At 42.4% G+C, this 14,726-nt stretch overlaps 1 protein-coding gene and 1 long non-coding RNA gene across 7 annotated transcripts in view; one reads left to right on the top strand and one right to left on the bottom strand.

The window, feature by feature from the left end:
* The window catches only part of GRID1 (glutamate ionotropic receptor delta type subunit 1), a 696,635-nt gene that overhangs the window by 142,591 nt on the left and 539,318 nt on the right, over positions 1 to 14,726 (top strand). The window lies entirely within an intron of this gene.
* On the bottom strand, positions 611 to 11,022 carry LOC310677329. The gene is made up of 3 exons (XR_014511080.1): positions 10,840 to 11,022; positions 8,594 to 8,712; positions 611 to 2,147 (listed from the first exon to the last, which is right to left on the bottom strand). It is a non-coding gene; the product is annotated as an uncharacterized lncRNA (long non-coding RNA).

Raw genomic sequence — 14,726 nt, 5'->3', positions numbered from 1 at the left:
AATTACATAAGATGCTTGATGAGCTCCTTTCAAACATGAGAAAATTCACTGGCAGCATTTGATTACTTACATGCTTCTGCCTTTGCATTGGGCTCTGTGCAATGAGCCAGGGCTGTATTGCACAGCTTTTAATGCAACGAGAGCAAGCTGTGTGCAAAAGCTTAAATATCACCTCCTTGGAGATGGAGTATTGTTGGTGAGACAATTGAATTGTTACAAGTTGTAGACATGGCAAAGGGACTTGGATTTGCAAGCTTGTTGTTTTTCTGTCAACACCGAGACATGAAATGCTTCATTTGACTGAGTTTCTGTATTTGGTTTTTACAAGCTGTGAGGGAGAATCATACCTTAAGGGACAAGGAATTAAAGCCTCTTGCCCTTCCGATTGCTGGTTCAAATCCAGCTCAAGTCAGCAGAGAGTTTTAAAATACTACCATTTCAATGGGTTCTTTGAAGCAGAGAAGGCGGGTCAGCTCTCGAGCCTGCTTTTTAATCGCTATGTTACAAATGTTTCACAATATTGTGTGCTGGGGTTTCTAATATAGGAATATGGGAATTTAGCTCTAGCAACTAGAAACTGTGTCTGAAAACACACACGACAAACTATTGATTTGTTTTAAAAATATTTTAATTACATTGTAATAAACAACAGAAGTGAAAGCAGGTAGGAGGAAAAGAATACAACCAAGTTGCCATTCTCTGACATAAATGTAATATACACCCATCACGGCTTTCAGGAGAGAGTGTTATTGATTGTACCCCACTAAAAGAGGCCACAAGGCCACCTTTAAAATTAAGGGCCAAGTAAAGAGAAAAGCCATTGCCTGGTGCCTACAAATAGAAAAAAGATGGCACCAAGCATGCCTCCCTGAAGAGAACATTCCACTGAAAAGGCCTTCTGGTGGGGGGCACACAAAGAAAGGCTACCTGCATTATCTTCATTATCTGTATTATCATGTTGTCTGTAACACATTTTCCAGAACGGAGTGCCTTCACTCCATTCAGCACTCAGGCTCCATATTTGCTGGAACAGATCATTGACTAGCCACATTCTCTAATTCCTTACAATACTTATTAATTCAGTTAACCTGGCAGTTAGGAAACTGGCCTCGCACCAGGCCAGCCTCTTTGTTTTATGAAACCTTTCTCCAGGGGCTCAGGAAGAGATCTTTCACATCACCGCTACCTTTCTGAAACCAGAGGTGCCAAGGCTTGAACCTGGGGTCTTCTAGATGCAGATCAAGTGCCCTATCACTGAGCTATATACTCCCTGCCCAATAGTTCACTATCCACTCATCTTGTCCATGCTACGGACGCACCCTGTGACCATCAGTGCTCTGCAGGTATGAGTTTGTATGTTCTCTGGTTTCGGGAAGGTTCTTCCTCAAAGAAGATATTCTGTCAAAATGTTTTGGGCAGTTGCACTTGTATTATCAAATTCAACAACCTGCACCTGTTTCAGAATGGCTTTCTTTCTTTGCCAAAAAGAGAGAATAAGCAATGAGAATTGGAGAAGATCAGCAAAATGCAGGAGAGTTGCTTGATTTCATTGGGAATTACTTCTAAGTAAGTTTAGGAATGCATTTCTGTACAGTATGTGCTGATGCTGTAGATGAAAAGGGAGTGACGGGGTGACTGGCCACAAAATTGTAAGGATATATAATTTTGCCTCTTTGCTCATTTCAGTATTCTAGGAATTTAGGAGGGAGACACTTGTGTCTGGACTTCCTTGATAATCAGTTTCTTTGCACTCTCTTGTTTTTTTCTATGCTAAGCTTTGCCTTCTGCTGTTAATCTCATGAATAAATGCATGGCTCAGTTTCTGGTTGTGTTGCATTGTACTTCCTGTGGCAGTTAAGCTGGATTTACCTCTCAGAAGATGAACCTTTGGAAGTGTGAATCTCTTATTCTCAGAAGGAATGGCATCAAAAATTTATTATTCAAGGATCCGTTTAATACATTTAGAAGAATCAAGTGGAGAAGCTGCTTCTGGACTCCACTACTTCAAGCAGAAACAGGAAGGTGGCATCACCAAAGCCTCCTGTAGACTACAACTCACATAATCCCTGGCCATTGGCCATATTGGCTGGGGCTGATGGGAGTTGGAGTTGGAAGGCCAGAAGGTTCTCCATCCCTGGTCTATAGATCTAAAAGAAAATGAACAAAATGGGGAGACAGATTCAGTGTGGCCTTCTTCTTCTTAGGACATCCCCCCCCCCCGTTTGTAGGGAAGGTTTCTTTTTTCTTCTCCTTACCATGGCGGGCATTCCAACACACCACACTGTCATTACCAGCCTGAAGTGATACAACCCAGGAGAAGCTTTACTACTTGAGTCTGCCCCTAATCTTAATACTAGTATTAATTGAGAGATGTGTTATTATAGTTAGAGGTGCAGTGTATTTATTGTCTGACTGGGCTCCCCTTCAATAAATTTACCTTTATTTCCAACACATTTCTGGCCACTGATAAATAAGTATTCAATACCAGACAATCAATAAGTCAGTTCTTTTGTGATTATACAAACGGGAAAGAGCACAAACTGAGCAGGGAAGCGAGGGAGCTAAACTACTGCATAATATTTTATAGGATTTTGACAAGCCAGTAGTTGGACAACATAGACAAATGGCACTAGGAAACTTGTCCTGGGAGTTTGATCTTTTAGGTTATCATTTGTGGATAGAAAACATCATAATTCCTGTCTGTCAGGAATGACACCTTCTATTATTACCAATATATATGCAAGGGAAATAACAGAAAGATTCCAAACTGCAGAGTGAAAATCTATTGTCTGGATAGGGCCGGGTCCTGCCCTGCTTAGGGTTCAGAGGCACTCTTGGCCTCAAGGCAAATAGTTGCAGCCATGGAAGTTTTACATTAGAGCTACCTCTACATGTGGGCTTTAGTGTATGTAATTGACAGACACACTCAGCAGTTACAATGAGAAGGAGGGGAGGGGGGGAAGAGAGAGAGTCAAGTGACACAGCCCACAAAAAGGTTCAGATGTAAAACTCATCACAGAGATGCAGTGACATAAAGAGCATTTTTGAGAGTTAATACAAATCGAGAACTCTCATGTTGATGGGTGTGGCCATTTAAAGTCTGAATAAAGTCATGAAGTGTGAGCAAACAAAAGGTAAACAGCAACCCTTGCACATGTAGAAAAAAAAACCAGGACATGATTCTTACCATACTGCCTCTCCCAGATATCATTATATGGCTGGTTCCTTTGCCAACATGGCGGGAGTAATTTTCAGCCATTCATTCATCCCCAGTAAGCCATGCTGGGGAAATGGTGAGCTTTTATGAAGTGTAAACAACCATAAGAAAATTGTGCTTCTGGATTGGGAAGCACTGAAGCAAGTAGTACATGAGAAGCTGCCTTCGACCAAGTCAGAGCATTCAGTCTCTGTATTTTCTACACATCCTTGCAGCAACTGTCCAGGATTTCAGAAAGGGAGAGGCGAGTGGGTGAATGGAGATGTTGGTATTGAGCAGCAAATTGACCAAGGGGAGGCCATATCTGGCTCTGACACCTGTCTTGCTTTCCTCCTGTTCAGAATGCTGGGAGCGCCTTGATAACTTTGGCTTGGCCTTACCTGGAGAGCACTATTTTTTCAGGAATTTACGACTTCGAATTGAACATAGTGAATCTGTCACTACCGGTAAATTTTGTCAGTGTTGTGAAGCATCTGAAATCATTGCAGCATGGCTGGAAGATTCAGACATAGTTTGTTGGCTGATTATACCAGCTGCCCCTTAGGACAGTCTAAGGTTTCCTTCCTTCCTTCCTTCCTTCCTCCCTCCCTCCCTCCCTCCCTCCCTCCCCTTCCCCCCTTTTTTTTTTATTTTTATAAAAAAAAAACACATGCAAAAATTGCCTGTGGCACATTCTGCAAGACAGGAAGGAAATGACTTTGCCATGACCTCTCCTGTAGCAGCCCATGCGATAAATAGATCACAAAGGGCTCAAGTGTGTCTTGTATTCAGAGAGGCGCATTGTTCACATTGCAGACAAAATGTTCCGCCGTTCATTCATATGCTGGCAGTGTGCATTTCCACTCCCCCTCCTCTCTGTTAAAAGTAATAAAAAGGGAAGCAAAGTGTAGCATCACGTACATTGCTATTCAAGCTCAGTCAGTGTGGGTAGTTGGCGCCTTGCTCACTGAAGCCGTCATGCATGCTCATCTCATTGGAAAGGATGCCATATTAAAGTGTATCACTAAATAATAAAAAAAATAGTTGAATAATAACGAAGGATTAATAGGTAGGTCAAGCTGCAGAAGACCAATGAGCTTTCTGGAGGCTGGGTCATGCTTGAGTCTGAGGAGTACAATACTGTGCCTTTTATTCTGTTTTCTTCACTTGGGAGTGTCTTGCTCCTGGGAAGCAGCAATTTGCAGACCAGAAGGCTTTGTGGGATGCAGGGATGAACAACGTGGTCACACAAAAAGTGGGTGCTGGCTGTACAAACCAACCTATGAGAGCCAGTGTGGTGTAGTGGTTAAGAGCAGTAGTCTCGTAATCTGGGGAACCGGGTTCGATTCCCCGCTCCTCCACATGCAGCTGCTGGGTGACCTTGGGCCAGTCACACTTCTCTGAAGTCTCTCAGCCCCACTCACCTCACAGAGTGTTTGTTGTGGGGGAGGAAGGGAAAGGAGAATGTTAGCCGCTTTGAGACTCCTGAAGGGGAGTGAAAGGCTGGATATCAAATCCAAACTCTTCTTCTTCTTCTTCTTCTTCTTCTTCTTCTTCTTCTTCTTCTTCTTCTTCTTCTTCTTCTTCTTCTTCTTCTTCTATGAGAGTATTGACATCTTTAGATTTCAGAAGCACTACCCAGCCCGGGCAGGGATAGGGTTTGAAAGTGAAGCTTGAGGAAATCAAATGGACTAGAGATGGAGCCAGGAATGAACAGGTCAACACTTGACAGAAGATTCTTGCTCATGGGCAGGAAAATAATAATAATAATAATAATAATAATAATAATAATAATAATAATAATAATATAAATCCCGCTCATCTGGCTGGGTTCCTCCAGCCACTCTGGGTGGCTTCCAGCAGAATATTAAAAATAGAATCAAACATTAAAAACTTCTCTGCAGTTTGCAGTTTAGTGGATTTCCAGACCCTAAAGGTTATCAGACAGAACAGATTGGACTGGTAAAACCTTGGCTGGTTGGTCACTCTAATAATATCATTTCAAACAACAACGTGATCATAATAATTGCTTTTATGGCAGTGTAAATTGGGTAAACTGGTTCAAAGGAAGTGGTTTCAGGGACCATGTATCTTTGCTTATTTTGATCACTAGTACTTGATCAGTGGTTGTTTTGTTTTTTAAAGATTGCATTTCAAAGATCCTGGACTGCATCCTGAATGGAATAAGGAACATTTATTTATTTATTTATTTATTTCAAGGGTAATCCCTTTGGGAACTATTTGCCGGGTTAGCGTAGTCTGAATGGGAATTCTTCTGAACTGGCGATGAATGCTGTTAGTATATGCCAGTGGGGGAAAATCAGCAATTAAAAATGATTAAGTAAGTTTAAATATTTATCAAGGTAATATTCATTATGCAGAATAATAATATGGTGGAAGCACTTCAGCACATTTTAATACATTGCCATAGTAACTTGCTCTAATGTTGAAAATAGTTGTACAAAATGCCTTTTATTGGTGTAATATTTGTAATAGGGTGCTTTGCCATTTGTTGCTTTCAACGTGGGTGTCCTTCAGGAGCAATACATGGGAACTGGAATGTGCTTCCAACAGCAGTGAAAATGGGCTCATGGATTTCATTTTTGGATGCTTCATTTGCTTTGAAGATTAGTTTGGGGTTTTTTTGTTTTTTTGTTTTTTGCTTTACATCTTTTCCCTCTCTTTTTTCCTAAAGCATAGTACTGCAGCACTGTGATTGCAACATAGATCTTTCTGTCTTATTGCTGCGCATTAGTCTGCCATTTCCTCTGTTGCAAGGAACTGGTACGAGGAACAAGCAGAATAAGCTTCAAGGAGCCCTACACCTCAGTCCAGATACGGAAAATATGCCCATGGAATAAATAAACTTTTTTGCATGGATCTGTTGCTGCTTTAGCAAGAGCCACATTCTAAACAGTGGTGTGTGTGTGTGTGTGTGTGTGTGTGTGTGTTACTACAAAGCCCAATCCAGAAGTCAGTCCTGCATTTATAGCTGCAATCAAATAATTAGAAATCTGTCATGCAAATGAGAGAGGGAACAATGGACTGGTTGTGTTGTTTGCATTAAATTGTCACTTTGAGATATAAATTGGTCTTGCAATGCTGAATCTCCTTTATAACAAATGTGTACTGCTATCACTGGCCATTGAGCTGGACCAACAAATTTGAGCTTTGCAGATTCCTTTATGAAGTGACCTCATCTGCACCACTGCACCGAACAGAAATTGACTTAACCACTAGCTTTTGCATGTCCCAGATGTTCCAGTGTTTGAAATGAGTACAAATACATTTCAAAACACAAATTTTGAGAGAAGATGCTGAGCAAATGTTTTAAAATATGAATTTTCCTGCAGAATTTTTGAAGGAAAAATTCAAGGTTAATGCAGAACTGAGATGGGACGGACTGATGGGTGAACACTTGTGAAATGGACACGGACTGGGAATAAATTGATTCGGCCACCATTCATTGGGCCTATGTCCACAGAACCATGGCTAATGGGTTGGATCTTGCAGCATCAGGAACTAAATCTATACAGTTGGATTAACTCTGGTGAGTGGAATGCTGGTATTGGACCAAGGTGACATGGGTTCTCACTGTGTAGTCTTCAGCAAGTCACTTCTTTAGCAAATCACCTTTTCTGCTCACTGCAGGGGTGGATGGGGGCTGAGCGTGCGTAGCAATGTACACAGAGACATTGGGGTGGGACTTCGTTTTGCACCTGCTCCCTGTCCAGGGAATCATCTCGTGTAGATCAGGGGTAGCCCATGTGGTGCGCCCAGATGTTGCTGAACCACAATTCCCACAATTCCTGGTCACTGGCATTGCAGGCTGGGACTGATGGCAGTTGTGATCCAAGAAAATCTGAAAGACTCTAGGTTGACTATGGCAGAGGAGAGAGGCAACTCAAGCAGTTGCCATTTTGGGCCACTGGCATGTATCGTTTGTAAGTTCTAGCCAAGCCATTAAGTCACTTCCATCACTCTTGTTTCCTTAAATCACAGGGCCATGGTAGCTGCAGCTCCAGTCACCTTCCAGTGTTCTTCTCTTGTAGTCAACATGACCAATATCTTGCTGTTTTGGTCTTTCAAAAAATTACTGATAAAGGGAAAGGTACGATATTGCAAACAAGGGACACGGGTGGCACTGTGGATTAAACCACAGAGCCTAGGGCTTGCCAATCAGAAGGTTGGTGGTTCAAATCCCCGCGACAGGGTGAGCTCCTGTTGCTGGGTCCCTGCTCCTGCCAACCTAGCAGCTCGAAAGCACGTCAAAGTGAAAGTAGATAAATAGGTACCACTCCGGCGGGAAGGTAAACAGTGTTTCCGTGTGCTGCTCTGGTTCACCAGAAGGGGCTTAGTCATGCTGGCCACATGACCCAGAAGCTGTACGCCGGCTCCCTTACCCTGTAAAGCGAGATGAGCGCCGCAACCCCAGAGTCGTCTACGACTGGACCTATTTACGATATTGTAAACCCATGCTGTTATCCTCATGGTTAAAAGCAGGATAATACATTCAAAACCAGCAGAGGGCCTATCAGCTGACCACTTCTCCCCTTTTCTTTACAGTAGTGAAGTGTACTCACTAACCTGTTCTTCTGCGAAAATTCTAGACATCAGTTTGGAAGAGGAGGCAGAGGAGCTGCTCCACAGGAGTCTGGAGGAGGCCTCAATGTTTTCAGTACTTATATATTTCTGTGGGTTCTCAATATTGTTATGGGATGCAGCAGGGAATGTTTGCAAGGAACTGCGAGCTTTATCTTGATCAGAACATGCCTTTGAAATCTCTTGAACTGTTAGAACTTCAAACTGTTTCTTCTTGTTGCTGTTTTGTCCAGCTGCTGAAGATGCTATACAACCCTGCTTGAGGTCTGTTCAGAGAGGCATGCGTTTGCACACACATACACGTATAGCTGCCGGATAGCTCAGCTGGTAGAGCATTAGATTATTACTCTCAGGCTCATGGGTTCAAGCCCCACGTTGGGCAAAAGATTCCTGCATTGTAGGGGGTTGACCTAGATGATCCTTGTGGTCCCTTTCCAATTCTGGGATTCTGTGCATTTCTAGAATGCTGGTTTTGAATGTATTCTTATTGCGCTCATAAATTATATTTGTTGGTTATGTTTTCTTGCACTGGATTGGCCAGTGCAACCACGGATGAGATCCACTGTTCAGATCAGACTGAACCGGTCTACTATTGGTGAAGAGTGGTTAGAATATCACTCCCTACTTCCTCTCCTTTTCTTCCTTCATATGGACTGCCCATTGTGTTTAATCTCTACCTTTTTTTAAAAAACGTGGACCATTACTTATTGAAACTGCTGTGGGAAAAATAGCATCATATATTATATAGGGAGAAAGTTACTCCCCCTTTTTTTGAATGGTTTCATTGTACAGTACCTCTCAGCACGATGGATCCGAACACATTGTAGCACAAGACAGGTTCCGTGCTGGGTAACGTGACTAATACGACACAGCCTGGTATATTATTAATTCCACATTTCACAGTATGTACGCTTCTGTTGGGAAGAGGAAATCTGTGGGCAATGCTGGGTAGATAATTAACAAGTAAAATAACATGCAAAGGGCTGTCTTAGCTGTTACCCTCTGAAGCAAACAACAGTTGTTCAGAATGCTTTTTATTTTTTTGGAGGGGAGGGAATAATGCACTTCTCCTGGCAGGCAAGTGCAAAGTTTTGCTTAAACAAAGAGGAATGTAAAAATGAATTTGGGAGCCCCGAGAATTAGATCCGTCAAGTTAGGCAAGGCCAAATTGAAAGGCATTATTTGGAGATAAACAGCACGTGGATGCAGTGGCATCTGGACCATAAGAAACTTTGTGCAGTTTTGCAGCATTTTTGAGTTTGTATAGCCATATCTCTCTGGCATTGTGGGATATTACACTTTACTGATAGCCTAAGCAAAACGGCATACACTCTTTATGATTATTTTTAGCTGTTGAGGTTTGGGCATTTGGTAAGTAGTTATGGAAATTGCCTTGCACAGCATATAGAAACGCTTGAAAATAAGCATTTGGCATGAGGAAGGAAATCCTCTGCTCTCAGTGTTTGTACATAGTGCTGTTATTTTTAATTGCTGTACTAGAAAAGACTCTCATCAAACGACAGTAATGTGTAAGGAAAAATGGGCTATGAAGATGGGCTTTAGCAGAGCTGGTGAACAAGCAACAGATCTCACTTCCGTTTCCAGTTGATTGCTGGCTGTGCTCCACCAAGTTTTTCCTTGGCCTCTGCTGTCTCATTTTCTTGCCACACTTGTCTCTGTCCATTGCCTAACCTCCCTCCCTCCCATCCTCTCTTTAATCAGTCCTTCCTTCTTACATCCCTAAACTGGTCCTGCCCAAATTCCTTTGTCCTTGCTTCATGTAGAATCATAGAATCATAGAAATGGAGAGTTGGTAGGGACCACGAGGGTCATCTATTCCAATGCAGGAATATTTCACCCAATGTGGGGTTCAGGCACCCACAGGAACTGGGTTGGAATATATATCTCTGTCCTTTCCCTTTTATTCTTACACTCACTCAGCAAAAGCCTATCTTTGCTATTTCCTGACATGTTCCCATTTGAAATTGTACAGGCATCTGGCAACATACATACATTCTCAATGTTTTTTATTCTTTGTTTTTTTAAATCCAAATAATTTTTATTGGTTTTCTTGTAAATACAAGAACAACATATAACTACATTAACTTGTCCAGTGGTACATTCTTGAATAATGGACAGACGGCTTTCTTTGTTGATTTTGTCCCCCATTGTATGGTGAACCCCTAGATTAGGCATATTCAACATGGTTGTTGTTGGACTCCCAACTCCCATCAGGCCCAGCCAATGATCAGAAGTTATAGGAACTGTAGTCCAAAAATAACAGTTCTTCCCTCTGCCATAGAGATAGTGTATTGCCCAAAACTGCATGTCCAAGATCTTGTTGTGCTGGCTCCCCTCCCCGCCCCCCCGCCGCCACTTGTCTCTACCCATAATCATTCCTGATCCTGGTTTCCCACGTTTGATTTACACATGCCATTGCTCTTTCCCAGGGACCTCTCTCATTCTCAGTATCTTCATTAGCACCTTCTCTGGACTTATATAAATCCACCAAGGATGCAGAAGTCCACACAATGAACAGTCAGGCTGGTGAAGTTAGGGCTGCCATATGTCCGGGATTTCCTGGACATATCCAGGATTTGCCTGGAGGAAATAGTGTCTGGGCTAAATTTCCGAAAATCAGGAAAATGTCCAGAAAAACCTGGGCGCATGGCAACCAATGTCGGAATTTCCTTCAAAATAGCTCATAAACTTTGCCAATGCCATCTTGGGGCTGGGTAGGAAGTGGAGATGAGTTATATGACTTTGTTTAGTGACCTCTTCCCTTCAGAGAATTATATTCAGGTGCCTCTTCCCTATTTCTAGACAGTACTTTGACTAAATATCATTTCCAATTAAGGGGAAAGGATGCAATGATTTATTTATTACAATATCAATATCCTACTTCACCGTTAGATGCAGCCAACAACTCACAGGAAAAAGCAACGGCGGAATAAAACTTAAAGCCAATAAAGCATCTGATCTGCAACAGCAAATATCATTTAAAAGGCTTTTAAAAATCAAATACCATTTAAAAGCTTTACCTGCCGTCTAAACACAAACTGGGTTCTTGGCGAATGCCAAAGTGGGAAGAGTTCCAAAGGTACTAGAACTTTTCATTTCTGGTCTTTGTTGCCACTCACTTCTGAAAGCGAGTCTTGGTGGCCCCTGAGTAAGCCATCCAAAGAAGATATGAGGTCCTGAAAAGGATGGTGTACTGGTGGGTGATGTCACAAAAGCACTGAGCCTTGATGATCGGACAATCTGTGAAAGGAACGTTGGGATTGGTGTACTGGTGGGTGATGTCACAAAAGCACTGAGCCTTGATGATCGGACAATCTGTGAAAGGAACGTTGGGATTGGTGTACTGGTGGGTGATGTCACAAAAGCACTGAGCCTTGATGATCAGACAATCTGTGAAAGGAACGTTGGGATTGGTGTACTGGTGGGTGATGTCACAAAAGCACTGAGCCTTGATGATCAGACAATCTGTGAAAGGAACGTTGGGACTGGTGTACTGGTGGGTGATGTCACAAAAGCACTGAACCTTGATGATCGGACAATCTGTGAAAGGAACGTTGGGATTGGTGTACTGGTGGGTGATGTCACAAAAGCACTGAACCTTGATGATCAGACAATCTGTGAAAGGAACGTTGGGATTGGTGTACTGGTGGGTGATGTCACAAAAGCACTGAACCTTGATAATCAGACAATCTGTGAAAGGAACATTGGGATTGGTGTACTGGTTGGTGCACTGAGCTTCTGAGAGCAGGCAATTATCTGGTGGCTTGAGGGAGGTTTGTTTGCTGGAGAGTAGACCACTGCCAAGCCTTATGTATGTCTTAGGCTTTGTATGGTAGGTGTAAAACTTCCCCACTTGTAGGCTTTTCTCTAGTAATAAAAATGTCTTCAGCAGCAGGTATGATAAATTTCAGTCTATTGTGGTAATACCTCTACATTTTTTAAACACATTGGAGTCACATTAACCAAACTTTATCTCCCAAACCTCCTCCTTCCTCCACCAGCCTAGGTCCAAATTCACTTCGCCAGCTGCTTTACAGACGGACGTTGTTGCTGTTCCCTTGTTCTCCCCTTCCCCTCTACACTCCTCTTCTCTGTTCCCTGATATCTAAGGCAAAATCTTTGCCCTCAAGAGCTAACAAGGACAACGTGAGAGACTTCCTTCCATCCCTTTTCATTTACAGTGGTACCTTGGGTTACAGACTCTTCAGATTACAGACGCTTCAGGTTACAGACTCCGCTAACCCAGAAATAGTACATCAGGTTAAGAACTTTGCTTCAGGATGAGAACAGAAATCGTGCGGCGGCAGTGTGGTGGCAGAGGGAGGCCCCATTAGCTAAAGTGGTACCTCAGGTTAAAAACAGTTTCGGGTTAAGAACGGATCTCCGGAACAAATAAAGTTCTTAACCAGAGGTACCACTGTAATGGTGTGTTCTTACAGTAGTCACCTTCAGAGCATTGCCATTTCTCCAGCTCAGTCTGTAGCATAAAGGAGGGAGGGGAGGGTTGGTTTGGGGGACCAGTGAGGTCTGAGTGGGCAAGAGGGGATTTATTTTGGGACTTGAATTAAAATCCAAGATGGAGAAGAAATTGTCTTAGGTAAGACAAGCATCATGAACGTGGTCCTGCGACGTGTGCTTCTGAGCCTAAAAAATATGAACCTCTTTGACATCACTAGTTTGTGTAAAAAAATAATTTTGTTCCTTAAATTCTCAGCTGAAGTAGATTCAGTGCTGGGGAAGATTATAGCTGTGTAGAAAAAGGCATTAGCTAGAAGCATAATGCTGCAATAGAAGAATAAAACAGGTGAAATTCTCCCTGTGTAACCTTTAAATTCAGCATAACTATTGATGCCCCATGCTCAGTTAATACAGGATGAGATGGAACACATTTAAACAGAGGGAGAATTTGTGGTTGATATACAATACAGTGTCTGTGGAGATATAAGTAGGAGAACCATTTTAGAATATTGTAAAAAAGTGAATAAATGAAACTACCATCATTTATTCAAAAGCAATTTCTTCACTTTTTGTGCAGCACATAAAGATGTTGTCAGCAAGTTGGGATTTTTACAACATCCTTTAAACAGATCCTGAAGCTTGTTCTAGCAGTTTGAATAGTATTTTATTTTAGCACTAATATATGATATGCATTGAAATACCATAAGTCATCTTGAGCCTATGGGGTGGGACATGGAATAAATGCATATATTTACATCAGAGGTAGTGAATGTGCATAATTAAAAACCAAAAATAATATATATTTAAGAGCATTACTTGTGGTTAGCTGTGTGGTTCATACCATCACTATCACATTGCTTTTCAATTTTTTAGTTTAACAATGATTACATATTTTTGTCATACAAATGTCCTTACTAAGGTGCTGTCAGATTGAATGAACAGAAGAAAGCAGCCCCCTCCATATGTTTTCAAATAGCAAGACCTAATTTAGGATACACCCCACCCACCTGTCAAAAAGGCCCAGTCTCCTGGCTAGATCCAGTTGCCCCCCCCCCCCCCGGGTTAGTATAATGTATTGAGAAATGCCTTGTTGGAAAGAGATATAATTTTACTATATTGTTTTGCTAGTCTGTATTACAGGGTTGTTGCCTTTGTAAGCATAGCTGTATTGTTTCAGAAAATGGTTTTTTTGGGGGGGGGGGCAGATGGTGACTCCAAAATGCACAGTATTTTTATTAGACCAGCCAAAGTTAGCAGCAGGCTCAGAACTCTTCACTGGACAAGATATGACCTGAAACGAGAGGTTTAGCAATGAGGAAGAACCAAAACTGAATACAGTACTAATATGACTGCAGCTTTTAGACTCTGATCCAAGATGGAGATTGCAGACTGAATTGGGCCACTGGGTCACTCTCCCCTAAGCTCATTATAATCACCACTAGATTCCCTCAACCTGTGTTCTGACTCTTTTTTTACTCTTTGTCCCTTCTGCAATGCCTTCGCTCTTCTGTTGAGCAGCGCCTTAGCATGCAGCGAGTGTAACGCGAGAGAATTTTGGTACTGCAGCGAGTGCCAACAGGAACAGGTTTTACTTTACACTTGGCAGCAGCTCCTGGCACTGCTGCGGTGCAGATGGCAGCACATACGAGCGCGGTGCCTGAAGCAAGGACTGTCATGAGCTGCCTATAGCCTCCGGATTGTACCTTTGGCTACCCTTTTCCTTAACCAATAAAGAACTTAATGACATCCATAGGCTGCTGTTGCTGGGAATTGGTTTGCCCACTTACATGACACAAAGGGCCTCCTTGCCACTGGCTTTAGTTAGCCCCAGTCAATAGTTTTCGGTGGTCATGGTAGCTGAACAACCGTCACACCTCTAGCTACATCACAGTGCTGCCAGATGAAATGGGGAGGCTCAATATCCAATGCCTGGCAGTGTGGATATATAAACACCCCATTCTGGCAGCTGCCTATCTGGTGCCTTTTCACACATAGCAAACTCGATGTATAAAAGAATCCTCTTTGAGGAAGGAATAATGTGTCGCTTTCTCAAAACATCTGCCTTTGTATAAACACATTGAATAAAAGTGTGATCCTTTTTAACAGTTCTGCTTTAACTTGGGTGGATGGCATTGGATTTGTCCTGATCGTCAACATCTCTGGATGAGTGAAGATTTGGCAGGAGTTTAAGACATGCAGGGTATTTCTTGATTTGCTGCTGGGACATAGTGGCATAGCCTGGTAGGGGCCGTGGGAGTAGTTGCCCTGGGCGCAAAATTATCAGGGGTACAAAGTTTGAATACCCTGTGTTGCCTCAATATAGATGTGTGCTTCTGTGGCTGCACTCTGTTGAAAACGGCTTCTCCATGCAAACCAGGAAGTAAACTCTCCAGAAAACAGAATGACTCTTTTCTTATCTTTGCAGCTGCAATCTCCTAGGTGACATGGA

This window comes from Podarcis tiliguerta (assembly GCF_965153285.1).
Source record: "Podarcis tiliguerta genome assembly, chromosome: 5".
NCBI lineage: Eukaryota > Metazoa > Chordata > Lepidosauria > Squamata > Lacertidae > Podarcis > Podarcis tiliguerta.
The sequence above is the reverse complement of the archived record's forward strand: the minus strand, read 5'-3'. Positions and strand labels throughout refer to the sequence as shown.